This window comes from Podarcis vaucheri (assembly GCF_965113315.1).
Source record: "Podarcis vaucheri genome assembly, chromosome: 1".
NCBI lineage: Eukaryota > Metazoa > Chordata > Lepidosauria > Squamata > Lacertidae > Podarcis > Podarcis vaucheri.
Genome location: NC_138759.1, coordinates 101,253,110 through 101,266,880, shown reverse-complemented (window position 1 = coordinate 101,266,880; position 13,771 = coordinate 101,253,110). Strand labels below are relative to the sequence as shown.

The 13,771-nt window shown below is 41.5% G+C and overlaps 1 long non-coding RNA gene across 1 annotated transcript in view; it reads right to left on the bottom strand.

Annotated features, from left to right (window-relative positions):
* Positions 1-13,771, bottom strand: part of LOC309519201 — a 189,797-nt gene that overhangs the window by 163,605 nt on the left and 12,421 nt on the right. The window contains exons 2-4 of the long non-coding RNA XR_014213749.1: positions 6,453-6,665; positions 5,274-5,341; positions 3,747-3,798 (exon numbers count right to left, since the gene is read on the bottom strand). This is a non-coding gene — a long non-coding RNA (uncharacterized lncRNA). The remainder of the gene's footprint in view (positions 1-3,746; positions 3,799-5,273; positions 5,342-6,452; positions 6,666-13,771) is intronic.

Genomic DNA, 13,771 nt, shown 5'->3' with positions numbered 1-13,771 from the left:
ACTGTGTGAAAAGTGTACTCTCTTTGGTCTGTCCTGAATCTTCTAACATTTGGGTACATTGATTGGGCCAAGGTTCTAGTATTATGAGAGTGGAGGGAGAAGCTCCTTTCTATCCACACCATGAATAATCTTAAGCATCTCTGTTATGCCCCCCCAGTCATAGGATTTGGTAATTCTCTATAGACATTGTTGCTACTGCTCTCTATACAACTACCAACAAGAATTGGTTAGGCAATTATATGATTATGTCTGTTTTCTCAACATGAATCAATTATGCAAACCTCATCCTGAGAAATATACATGATTGTCCCAGTACAAAATACCTTATTCCTCTCAAACATAGCATCAACCTCAATCTCATGAAAAGTGATCTACTAATACTGCCCTTCTTTCCCAAAAGTTTCACTCATGCATGGCTTACTTTCTATCTCATATGGAGAGGCATACATGCCCAGGGCGATGATGATGTATATTTTTAGTAAAACATCTCCTTTTAGAACACCTGTGAAAAACAGCCAAGGAGGTGTTTTTGGCTGACTTGGCAAGCAAGAAGTGTTATACTAAAAAGAGATGCATCTGTCTTCTCTTATATGAACACATCTTTGTGTGCTAGAAAGCACCATACAGGAAAATAAGCAAATATTCATGCAACACCCCCCCCTCCAAAAGCTGTGTTGGGAGAAAAATAAAACAGTGGCTTAAATGTAATACAGTCACCTACACCTGTATTTAGTTAGCCCGTTTTATCACCTCTCTGTTAATGTCACAGTCAAAACCCCTGAGGTTTCCTCAATTCAGGGGTATGGAACCCCCAGGCCAAAGGCAATAACTAGATCTCTCTCTATGCCACCAGGGACTCTTCCTAGGCCTCAACCCTCATCAGCCTTCCTCAGGTGCTTTTGCATGGCTGGAATGCATCACTGAAGTACGGTCATGCTTTTTCCTTGCCTGGATAAAATATGGAAAATGTGTATGTGGTGTGTATGTGTGTAGAAACCCTTGAATTTTGACTGACTGGAATGTACAAAGGTAAGAATCACACCTGTTGCATCACCAAATTTTGCTTTTGGTACCCAGGACCACAGGTGTGCTAACTCCAGAAAGTTTCCATTAAGGGAGTGTGGGTCTTGATCTAAAAAACAGTCGTCCCCCCCCCCCACTCTAGATCATGTGTTATTATTGGTAAAACCTATTTGGTGTTTCACAACTTTCTGACTAGTTGCAGGACCTTAGCCAGACCTAGCAGAGTACATGCAGAATCCACGGAAGCAATTGGCGACTTGGCTGCAGACAGGATAGACGAATCAGGAACCAGGAACTTGTAGTTAGGTGTTTATTATATACAGTGGACTATTTACAGGAACAGAACACGGATCTTATGCTAGCTCTCTCTGACACGACTCTCAACTCCTACACTGATACACAGAACTCTGAACACTGAACTCCTGAACTAACACATTCCAGTTAGTAGGCCATTAATTATCACTCCCTTGAAAGAGCTTGACCAATCAGGAAGCTGTCTTCATGTCTCTGTTATCTCCAGGCAGACTTACTCCTTCAGATTGCCTTCTGGCTGTCTGCCAAACCTTAACTGACTCTGTGTGAGTAGCTGCACGTACACAGTTTCCCAACAGTTATAACCTTACGGATTTATGTACATCTTGGATAACATTCTACCTGATGCTTCAGGTGAATGCATTTTCTTAAATATCGTATCTTAGAATCTTGTAATTCTAGATCCAAAATTCTCCACCAATTCTTAGCATTTGCTGTGCTGAGCCTAGTCAACTGAAAAGAAATCTGGTAGCACAAAAATCTTCTTGAATGATAGTCAGTCAGTGGGTATAACTAACTCAGATCTATAACTCAAGCCTAGATCATTGCAGCACATTATATGTAGGGCTGCCTCTGAAGATACCGTATTTTTTGCACCATAACACTCACTTTTTTCCTCCTAGAAAGTAAGGGAAAATGTCTGTGCGTGTTATGGAGGGAATGCCTACGGGTGGCATGCCTACGGCTTTTCCTCCTCTAAAAACTATGTGCGTGTTATGGTTGGGTGTGTGTTATAGATATAGAGCAAAAAATATGGTACTTCATAAACATTAGCTGGTTGGTGCAGAATTTAATGGCCAGATTGCTCACTGAGGCAAGACAGCATATTACACCAGTTCTGGCTCGACTGCTTTGCCTGCCAATTAGTTTCCAGGCCCAATTCAAAATGCTGGTTTTAACCTATTAATACTTAAATGGCTCAGGACTGCAATACCTCAAGGTCTGCCTCTCCCCAAATGAACCAGCTTGGACCCTGCAACCATCATCTGTGGACCTTCTTTGTGTGCCTCCTCCAGAAGAGGTCCAAAGGGTGGCAACATGAGAATGTGTTTGTTGCCTTCATTAAATACGTTTAGACACCAGGTGAAAACATTTCTCTATAACTAGGCCTTTGGCTGATTAACATCCTATGGCAGTGGTAGCCAAACTTGGCCCTTCAGCTGTTTTTGGACTACAATTCCCATCATCCCTGACCTGTTAGCTAGGGATGATGGGAGTTGTGCTCCAAAAACAGCCGGAGGGCCAAGTCTGGCCACCACTGTCCTATGGCATTTTAAATGTGTTTGTGGGAGGGGGGTTGTTCATTTTTTTCTGTTTTATTATGTATTTTGTGATGGTCAAATGAAGAATGGTATACAAATCTAATAAATAAAAATAATATCCAAATCAGGGAGAAATCCAATGGAATAGTATAATCAATAGAATAGTATAATCTATCAGTATGAACAATCACAGTCCGACTTTAGGGCTATAATATCCAACCTGTAATAAGAGGAGGAATTTGGATTTTATATCCTGCTTTATCACTACCCTAAGGAGTCTCAAAGTGGCTAACAATCTCCTCTCCCTTCCTCCCCCACAACAAACACTCTGTGAGGTGAGTGGGGCTGAGAGGCTTCAGAGAAGTGTGACTAGCCCAAGGTCACCCAGCAGCTGCATGTGGAGGAGCAGGGAATCGAACCCGGTTCACCAGATTACAAGTCCACTGCTCTTAACCACTACACCACACTGGCTCTCATAATGTTGCATTATTCCCTAAACAAGTTTCCCTGGCTTTTGCCCTGGAACAAGAAGCTTTGCAGTTATGATGAAGTGTCACACCATATGGCGGCTGCATGGAGCAGAAAGAAAGGTTGAGTGGGTTGAATACAGCTCACATAGATTTTTTGTGTGAAGGCAATGCTTGGAAGGACAGCTTGGAAGGCAATGTGAATGTTCCGTTCAGTTCTGCCTAAACCTGAAAGCACTGAAAGCGACAGACAAAGCCTGACAAAAAGCACCCAAAGAAGCTCAGAAAATATCAGGAATGCCCTTCAGTGAAGTTTAATTATAGGCCTCCTTTGTTTCTGCATTTGTTTAACAACTCTTCTCTGACAAGCATACAGGACTATTTGGGAGGTTAATTATTCCTGGGTATTTTTTAAGGCATGGAAGGTATTGCCCTTTGTTGCATGATATGGTAGGTGAACCAAGACGACTAGCAAAGCAAATAATAGCATGTGAACCGGTGGATACAATTTAAATCACAGAAAGAACCATGCCAGGTGTCTCAGTACCTTGCCATGACAATCAAACTACTAGTAAATTAAATTAACTTTGTGTGATGGGGAAAAGTTGCAAATATCTCCTTGAGTTCTTCCTGTGAATTCTAAATGAGCATTGCTCTGAGGAAAAATAAAACCCACACTTACCTCCCTCACATCAAGTATCTTCTTAGATCTCATGGCCCTGGGGAGAGGGCTTCTAAAGAAAAAGACGAAAGCAATATTTTACAGTAATAAGAACAGGCAAGCATTTCACAAAAGAAAATAATACACGTAGGAACCCTTCACCTCGGTAAGACAATGGGCATGCATGCTGCAGCCGTCTGGATTCCTTGAATTAGTATGATCTACGTTACATTGATTCTGAGGCGGTCAATAAACAATATGTGGCATGACCCGCATTTATAATTAACGAGCAGGTCAAAACTAATGCTTTGATTTCACTACAACTAATGCAGTGCATGCTCATGATTATTCTGAAACTAGGAACTTAGATTTGTGTGCTATCCAGCAATCTGTGATGCCAAATGCTCTTAATGCTTGCAAGATCTTCCCACTCCCAATTTTAAATTTTCTTATGCCATGTATGCTTTAAAGAACACTTTTAGCAGAGCTTTCTGGGGGTCTATAAGCATTTCCTGCTATTGGAAATCCTACCCCAAGCAAATCCTTTAGTTATGCATTTTAGCTTCTGCGTTCTGCATTTGTTTCCTTGCATAAAGTATTTAGGTACTTTTCAAAATGTGAGTTATTCAGAGAATAGAGCAAGCAGAGACCAGGACTGCTTCAAAACCTATGTTAAAGTAATACTTCCTAATTAACATTTGTGAAATTGTGACAGCTGAAAACTAAAGTCACCATGCAAGTGACTCTATATCAGAGGAGGAGAATGTGGGGATCTCCAGGTGTTGGACTTTAGCTCCCATCAGCCCTAGGCAGTGTGACCAATGGGGAGGGGAGTCCGTATCCCTGGGTTAACTAAAGTACTAAAGTACTAACTAAACTACACATGGGGATATTTAACTAAATATGAAAAGTCTCTGGTACATTGGTTAAAAGGTTTGAGAAGTTTCAAGTTCCTCCCATATTACCACCTAATGGTCTGGACTGAGCAAGAAGAATGCCAACTATTAAGAGATGGTGGGCAGTGAGGCATCCATCTATTTTAATCTGTAACTCGTCCCATGCCATGCCATAGGTCTAGGTAACTCTGCACACTCTATTTTCTATTGGCAGTTTGCTATTAAGCCAAGAAAACAGGGCCAAGCACTGTGTTTCTCCCCTATGCCATCTCCCATTCCTGCTAACGTCCAGAGATTGCAGAGTAGATAAAGTAGAAGCTCTCTAACCAATCTAAAAACAATTTTCAATGAGTAAAACATTGTTCTGCAATTGTTAGGTCACTTGACCCAGGGTAGCCCCCACTGAATACTACAGAAGTATACTACAATAAAAGGTTTAGGGAGGAGGAGGATTACTCAATTCTACTGCAGTTAAGATTTCTCTTATCCAAAGAAAATAAATGATTATCCAAGGCCTCCTAGCACATGGATTTACAATATTCTTTTCCTGTGAAGTCTTAAAATAGAAGTAACAGAATGCAGGTGTATTTTTTAAGGAGGCGACTCCATCCTTTCTATCTATAAATTATATTTATTAGGAAATTGTTCTTACCATATTATTTGCCACTCATTTGTCTTCATTGCCCTCATTAAAGGCGAGCTCAGGCCTTAATTTCTTTTCTGTGAAAAAAGAAATCATGAAATTGAACAGATAAACCTCAGAAGTGTTACCAGGGGTGAGAAACGACAAGAGAAAAATTAGATAATTAGAAAGACCTCTATAAAACTGCAAATTCATCAGCCATTTTGAACTGTATATAGATTTACTGGAAAGGGAAATGGTTGCAATAGGAAATACTTACCTGGAAGAATCCAGAGCTTTAACAAAGATAATGGTAAAGTTACTGAAACTGCAGGTTTTACTAAAAGGTAGGAGCTGAATCTAAATTCTCATCTACCTCCATGACACATTAGTGAGATAATGGCTGAATGATAATAAAGGCGTTTTAATAGCACACACTTCTTTTTCCATTGATCTAGAATACTGTGGCCTATGAAACATCCTTCTGGTACAGCAGAATCCTATACATCCTTACTCAGAATAAATTCCATTCTGAGGGTTGTATTTAGGATTTTGTTCTAAGGACAGAAAACAATGATCAGGTTCTGTCAGCCGATGAGATAAAAGATTTGATGGATGTCCCACTGATAGAATTCCAGAAGAACTGATCCCCTGACAGAACACTCTGTTAAAACAGGATAGAGTTGTGTTATGCTCTCTCTGATAGCACAACTTTACACTGGCCGTGGTCCAAGTAATTTCCTTTGCTTTCCTTCAACTGCCCACACTGTCACTAGACAGCATGGAACACGGTGTATGTTGAGATCTAGTCACAGTACAGCACCACCACTATATAAACCCCACACAAGAAGACCAATACTAAGTTGATGGGGGTTTGCAGCATACATCTATAGCTCTCTGTCCCTATGCCATGCAACTTAGAGCTCAGGATGAGGAATTCTAGTAATGATAAACAAGGCAAAAGGGTACTTTGCACAGAAAAGAGTACTTTGTACAAACAGCCTGTATTCAGGACACTCCTAAGAATTTGGCCACATTTCTAACACTCATCTACTTAGAACACCAATAGATACATTGCCTTCTGTCATATACATGAACAGAAACCTCCATGACATTCCAAGCACTTTGGGAGCATGCTATGGGTTTATCTGTCATTTTCATTCAATGCTTGTATTTTTTTTGTGCTCTCCCCATCCTATCTGTACTTACAGGATATCCTTTTCTCCTCCCTCCATAGGACATAGCGGTCATTCTTCTTCCATTGTTAGGAGGAGTCTCTTCCTCTTCCTTTACATAATTGCTAAATAGAAGGGGTAGGGAATCTTCCTCCAACTCCTGGCAGCCCCAGCCCCCATGGCTGTTGATCAGGGATAATGGGATATGTAGTCCAACAACACAGGCATGATACCACATTGGCTACCCCTGTAAATTATATATAGAGAGGGGGGAGGGAGAGTAGTATACTTGCTGTTGTGTAGAGAGGTAACTGATATTGAATAATGCAAAGTAAGTCCCTCCTTGCCAGTAATTTGCAGCTATTTCCCCCATCTGATCTAGATTACTGGACACATTGGATGATATTGGATTTCTTCTGGGTTGCTCTGGGTGGTCAAGACAAGCAGGTGTTTCTCACTGACATGGTATCTAGAAATGCAGTTACCAAAAAATAAGCACATGGAACCAATTCAACTCATGCCTGCCTGAATGGAGGAAAGTTTTTTCCAATCCATCTTGACTGTAAATTCTTTAGCAGTTCTCTGCTAAATGTTAGTTTTGTGAGATTCAACAATCCCTCTTGGCTTCTCCTCAGTTTTTCTTAGGCAGTATCTCTCCCAAGTGAAGATGGTGATAAATTATCTAAACATTTTAGTAACAGACTCAAATACTTCAAAAGATAAAAAAAAGTTTAAAGTTACCCAGAGTGCCTTTGCTGAGGGGCTATGTACTCTGGATGGCATTGAAAATGAATTGGGCTTCATTCCCCCTGGCCAAAAAACAGCAGGTTGAGGGATTTAAGTTTATTTATATTATTAAAAATCTCCTTTATAGCATTGTAAATTTAACCTGAAAGTTACACATGTGGAATCACTTTTCATTGCTGTAATTTGGAGCTCCACTGAATCATGTCAACTTGCCTCAGAGGTGAAATAGCCCCAATGTTTTTCACCTGGTCTAATTTATAAGAACAGCACAGCAGCGTCAATAAGCCCACACCATCAAGAATTCTTTTCTATAGGGAATGTGTATAAGATCACATTCTGAATAATCTGTGATTTACTCATCTTCTGCCAGAGTAATCTGAGGCTGGAGTTGCTTTCAGATGCCCCATTTCCCCAAATGTGTGGATCTATCTAGTTGATATGCATTATGGGGTTGTGTCATCAGAAGAGACTGAATACATGGTGTGTCTGGAACTGGTCCTTCTCTTGAAAACACCTACTTATTGGACTTGGACCACAGCAGCAGTGGCATTAAAAAGGGAAGAAGAGATTCCCCCCCCCCACTCATCCCTTCCTCTTTAGTGTGCAAAAAGAGCTGGTAGTCACCAAGAGTTGCGTATTTTCCAAAGGCTACTGCAGTGGGAGTTTATTTTTTGGGGGGTGCATTTGTGGATGGGGGCAAATAAACTCAGCAATTCCATGAGGAAGGCAAACCTCATCCATCTCTTGTCTTAATATTCATGCTACATCTTGGTTGAACTAGATCTGACTGAAGATTCATTGACTAGAGATGTCTTGTGCATAATGTCTATGAATCTGGGGGGAGGGGGGAGGAAATGTTCAGCTTTTGGCACTGGAATGCACACATGGGGTGAGGGCATTATTATGATTTACTGTGATTCATCATCACATACGCTCCAACATTTTTTCCGTTGAAAATAGGGACGTCCTATTTCATAATAATAATTTTTATTATTTATACCTTGCCCATCTGACTGGGTTACCCCAGCTGCTCTGGGTGGCTTCCGACATATATAAAAACATAATAAAACATTAAAAACCCTTCCCTATACAGGGCTGCCTTTAGGTGTTTTCCAAAGGTTGGCAGGTGGCGCTGTGTAACTTGGGCTTGCCAATCGAAAGGTTGGCGGTTCGAATCCCTGCGACGGGGTGAGTTCCCGTTGTTCGGTCCCTGTTCCTGCCAACCTAGCAGTTCGAATGCACGCAATGCAAGTAGATAAATATTATTACAGTATTTTAATTTTTTTTGGAAGCCGCCCAGAGTGGCTGGGGAGGCCCAGCCAGATGGGCGGGGTATAAATAATAAATTATTATTATTATAATTATTATAGATAGGCACCACTCCGGTGGGAAGGTAAACAGCGTTTCCGTGCGCTGCTCATGACCCGGAAAAACTGTCTGTGGAAGCAGACAAACACCAGCTCCCTCGGCCTATAGAGCAAGATGAGCACTGCAACTCCAGAGTCGTTCGCGACTGGACTTAATTGTCAGGGGTCCCTTTACCTTTCAAGGTTGTATAGTTACTTATCTTCTTGGCTCAGGGGTTGCATAACTCAATTACCCTCCAACATCTCTCCAATAATAGGGACGTCCCAAGGAAAAGCGGGACATTCCAAGGTCAAATCAGAAACTGGGATGGCTTCTGTAGATCCAGCCATGTCCTGGAAAATAGTGACACTTGGAGGGTCTGCAAGGGTGGTTGCCCTCATCCAGTCTCAGTCTTCCCAAGGAGACTGGATCTTGGCCAGGAAGCGGGGGACTGGTGGTGGACAAGGCTGGCTCATGACATTTATTGGCCTTGTATGTTTCATTCTTAAAGTCTGTGCAGTGGATGGGGATGTGACTTAACTACACTTCCATATATCCCAGTAACAAACAAAACAAAACAAAACAAAACAAAACCCTCGGGAGTGCACAGGCCTTAGGAATGAGGCCTACAAGCTCTTTTCTGCTGGCCATCTCCCTGCCCTTCAAAAGTTAGGTTTGTTTGAAAAGGCCAGGCAGTTGTAGGAACAGCTACCTGGTGGCAACGTCTTGACTAACTTGGCCCAACTGTGGTTTAGGGGCACTCATATTGTACCTGTGATTTCGAAACTGCCCCAGTTCTAAAATTTGTCACGAACTACAGTGGTACCTCAGGTTAACTACTTAATTCGTTCTGGAGGTCCGTTCTTAACCTGAAACTGTTCTTAACCTGAGGTACCACTTTAGCTAATGGGGCCTCCCACTGCCGCCGTGCCACTGGAGCACGATTTCTGTTCTCAGCCTGAGCAAAGTTCTTAACCCAAGGTACTATTTCTGGATTAGCGGCGTCTGTAACCTGAAGCGTATGTAACCTGAAGTGTATGTAACCCGAGGTACCACTGTACAATAAAATGACAGTCAACGACATATAGGATATTCTTTGAATATGCTTTAAAGGAATAAGCATTCCTCCCCTATGAAACTCTCAAAATCAGAAATGAAAATGATTTTTACCTCAGATGAATGAGCCTCATAATAGGGATGGATGAATAGAATTTTCTTGCATTAGAAAAAGCCTTTCCCTGATGTTCATTATAAGTGGTATGAAGTGAGTAGAGAGTGATAATTCATTTCATATATTTTTAAGGCTTTGAGATAGTTACTGCACAGTAGACTTCAAGAATAGTCTTTTCTCACATATGTTCTTTTTTTCCTAGCCAATTTTCCTTTTGTATTCTTCATTATGTAGTTATGCATGTGTTTCACTGGTCTTGACATTTTTTGTTCCTTTCATGAAATTGCTCTGATTTAATTTTAATGCCTGCAGTTCCATTTGCTCTTAAAAAGAACAAACTGCTGCTGGGGGAGGGAGTGTTGTTAAAGAAACTTTGCTCTATTTCACCCTCTCATTTTGTTTGCCTGTGTATCTCTGTCTATCTGTATGTGTGTGTCTATCTATATTCCTTGTGGTGACTGCTTTTGATAAATATGCAGCATTTTTATACCAGGACAAAAGGTAATGACAGTGTCACTTGGGCATCAGTCTAGATAAAAAGAAAAAAACCATTCTAGCTTCTAGCATAAATATAAATCTGGGATATGACAGGTTCATAATCCAGCACTATAGTCACCTCCTATCATTTATTTAAGACCATTTAAGGCCTGAAGTGTTAAAACCAAGTATAAATGCTGATTAAGGGTCTGAATTATTCTAAGTAGATGATCCATAGCTAGGGTTGCCACTTGTCCCTAGAAAAATGTGATCATCCTTTTCCCCCCTTTTTTTCTTTTTTGAGAAAAGTGTCCCCTGTCCTGTGTGAACTTTAAACGGGACACCTTTTTTCACATATTTGCGCTTCTTCTCAAAAATGTGCAGGCAGAGGGCGGACTCAGTGGGAGGAGGAGAGCCAAGAGGGAGAGCAAGAGTTATCATGGGATGCAGGTAGAGGCTGGGGTGGGGCTGGAAGGAGGAGTTTGAGAGACAGAGAGTTTTTGCGCAGGCAGAGGGTGGGTCCTTATTCTTCCCTGTTGTTTGCAGTTAGGAATTGAGTTGCCAGAGACATACTGTATTTGTGTATCCTCTACTTTGGAGCCGAAAACCCAAGTGAAGCTGCTTGAACCTTCACGTAAACAAACACTCGTTAGTTTTCCTTTCCTGTGTTCGGATTCTTGCTTTATAAATAGCTCATCTCCCACCCCACTGCCCCTGAAAAATATGGCTTTCTTTGCTCTTTGTATTTTGAAAATGTATATACATATTGAAGAGGAAAGCTCATGGCAATTTCTGATGTATGAGTCTCTCTCTCTCCCTACCCCCCCCCCCCCGTGCCCATTCCAAACAGCAGCATTCAGGCAGAATTTGGTTGATATACTGAGCCTCGTTAGTCAAGTGTACATTCAAGAGGTTGGATGAAAGTGTGAAATATCAGGACTGCCTCTTCACTTGGAATCTAAAATATGGGTTTTTTTACAGTTGTCCATAAATTTGGCTAACACTTATCCAATAAGACAAACTTATTTATCTGAAGTTACAAGAAAACATTTACCTCATCATAAATGTGGCTTAATTTTACCACTGAATGCAATAATCGGACATATTGAGACAAATGTTATTTCCCTTCTGCTCTTCTTTGCTGGTCTTTCATGTCCACTTTCCAAAACATTGATGACCATTCTATCGTCGTTTCATTACCCAAATAATAGTTCAACCTTCTAAAATAGAAGGAAGAACCCTTCTGCAATATATGTTTATCTTTGATAGCTACTCTGAATATCATTTTTCTAATATAAATTATGCCGTTGTAAATTATGTTAGCAGTTGAAAAACCAGGTGCAGATTCCCAACATCCCCTGCCCCCTTCATTAGGGATCTGCTATTTGATGGATTCGTGTTTAGTAAAATTAATACTTTATTATTTCATTCTTAATCAATGAAATCCAGCTGCTTTTGAGGTCCTGCGGACTGCTGTTTTCACCAAAGCTGTTCACCCAAGTAAAGGAATCATGAAGTTTTGTGATCATTAATCAAAGAGCCATTTGGAATCACTGCCCTGTTTGCTTTGACTGTAGCAGAAGGTGAGGTGCACATTAGCCACACTTCCTACTGCTAAATTGAACCAATTGCTATTTTCTTAAGAGCAACATTTGGCAATTGTATTACATACAGAGATTTCTTTTTCAAAACCCAAAGGACCAAACCACTTAAAATAAAGACTACTGTAGATAAACTTTAAACTAGTTGAAGTTTTTTAACACTTAGTTCCAGTGAAACTATGAGTCAAGTTGGAATTTGCACAACTGTCTCTTGTGACCTACCACAAGGTAAAGGTTTTCCCCCAATCTCCTTTAGTGAAAACCTTTCAGAACTGGTTGTTAGAAAGCTTTAATATACAACAAAATTTTAGGCCATGAATTTGTCAAATCTAAACAGTAAACTTCAGCAACATCTGGAGAAGCAGATCTCTAGCCTAGCTTTACCTCTTTGGTGTTGGGAGATAAAAGGAAGCTGGGTGAAAGGCAAGGGAGCGTGATGAGAGGGCAGAATGGTGAGCAGAAGTGGAGGCACTTACCTACAGAGGCCTCAAATTCCAATTCAAGTTGTTGATTAGGAAGTGCCCTGCTTGAAAGACCAGTTGTGAAGTAGGAGGTTCTTGGCTGAGCAATAGAACCTGCAAATGTTTATATTAGCCAGCTAAGAGGCTACTAGCATTGAACCTCCTCACCTTCTGCCAAACAGTTGAGGGACACAGTGATCTGTTCCTCTTTGACCAGACTGCTTGGTTTTTGAATTACTAATATAGTACAGTAAATACTAGGGACGCGGGTGGCCCAGTGGGTTAAACCACAGAGCCTAGGACTTGCCGATCGGAAGGTCAGCAGTTCGAATCCCCGCGACGGGGTGAGCTCCCGTTGCTCGGTCCCAGCTCCTGCCAACCTAGCAGCTTGAAAGCATGTCAAAGTGCAAGTAGATAAATAGGTACCGCTCCGGCGGGAAGGTAAACGGCGTTGTGCTGCTCTGGTTCACCAGAAGCAGCTTAGTCATGCTGGCCACATGACCCGGAAGCTGTACACCGGCTCCCACGGCCAATAAAGCGAGATGAGCGCCGCAAACCCAGAGTCGGTCATGACTGGACCCAATGGTCAGGGGTCCCTTTACCCTTTACTTTTACAGTAAATACTAATGGAGTAATTCCTGCTCCCTGCAGGAAGTGGTAGAAGTACAGCTGGTGCACATTTTGCTTGTGGTAGCCTTTGGAAAGAACCAAAAAAGGGGGCAGAGCCAGCCTGGGATCTGCTGGATCCCAAGCCAACTCCACTAGTACTTTCACTTGACAGCATCAGGCCCTGTACAGGCCCAGTCAGCATGCCAACTCCAGGCTGACATACTTCACAGCTGCCTTTCTTCTGCCCTCTGCTTCTCTGGCTGGTACAAATGATGGGACTGTCCCTGCCATTGCCCAGCCAGGTTTTAGATTGCTCGGCCCTTCTATTATTGCTACTATATAAGGCTAATAGAATTTCATTATTTGGCTCATTGATCAGAATGTGCTGCATGGAAGTCTAGCATTTTCATTCTAGTTGTTCTTAAAACAAAAGATGTAACTGAGGGTGGTTTTCACGGATAGACAAAGAAATATTATGCACCTACAGCTTCTGTTAGTTTTAGCTCTCTTGAAAATATATTAGTATTTTGTCATAATTGTTTCCTTTTTTATTGTTTTTAATAGATTTTAATTAGGGTCCCATGCCTGGCCTTTTTAAAGGCTTTATATACACAAAGCAGATAGCTTGAATTAATTAGCCTTTTTTACTTTTTTGAATGTAGTATACAAACCTGTTGTCATCACAACTTCATACTGGTCTGTATCTTTTGCTGTGACATGCTTAACAACAGCACAATTTTAGCAGCAGGGATACTTGAAGAGAGATCCCAGAGGGCAGCCTCCGCTATTTCTTCCCTAGGAGGGTACCAGCAGTGCCTCCTATTCACCAAGAGGCTGCTGTAGAGGCAGCATTGGGCAGGGGGCTGTTGCGGAGGCAGCAGATCTGGTCTCCATTACTGCCCCTGTGGCAACAGCAGCTGGTGATGCATTCCTTTGTAGG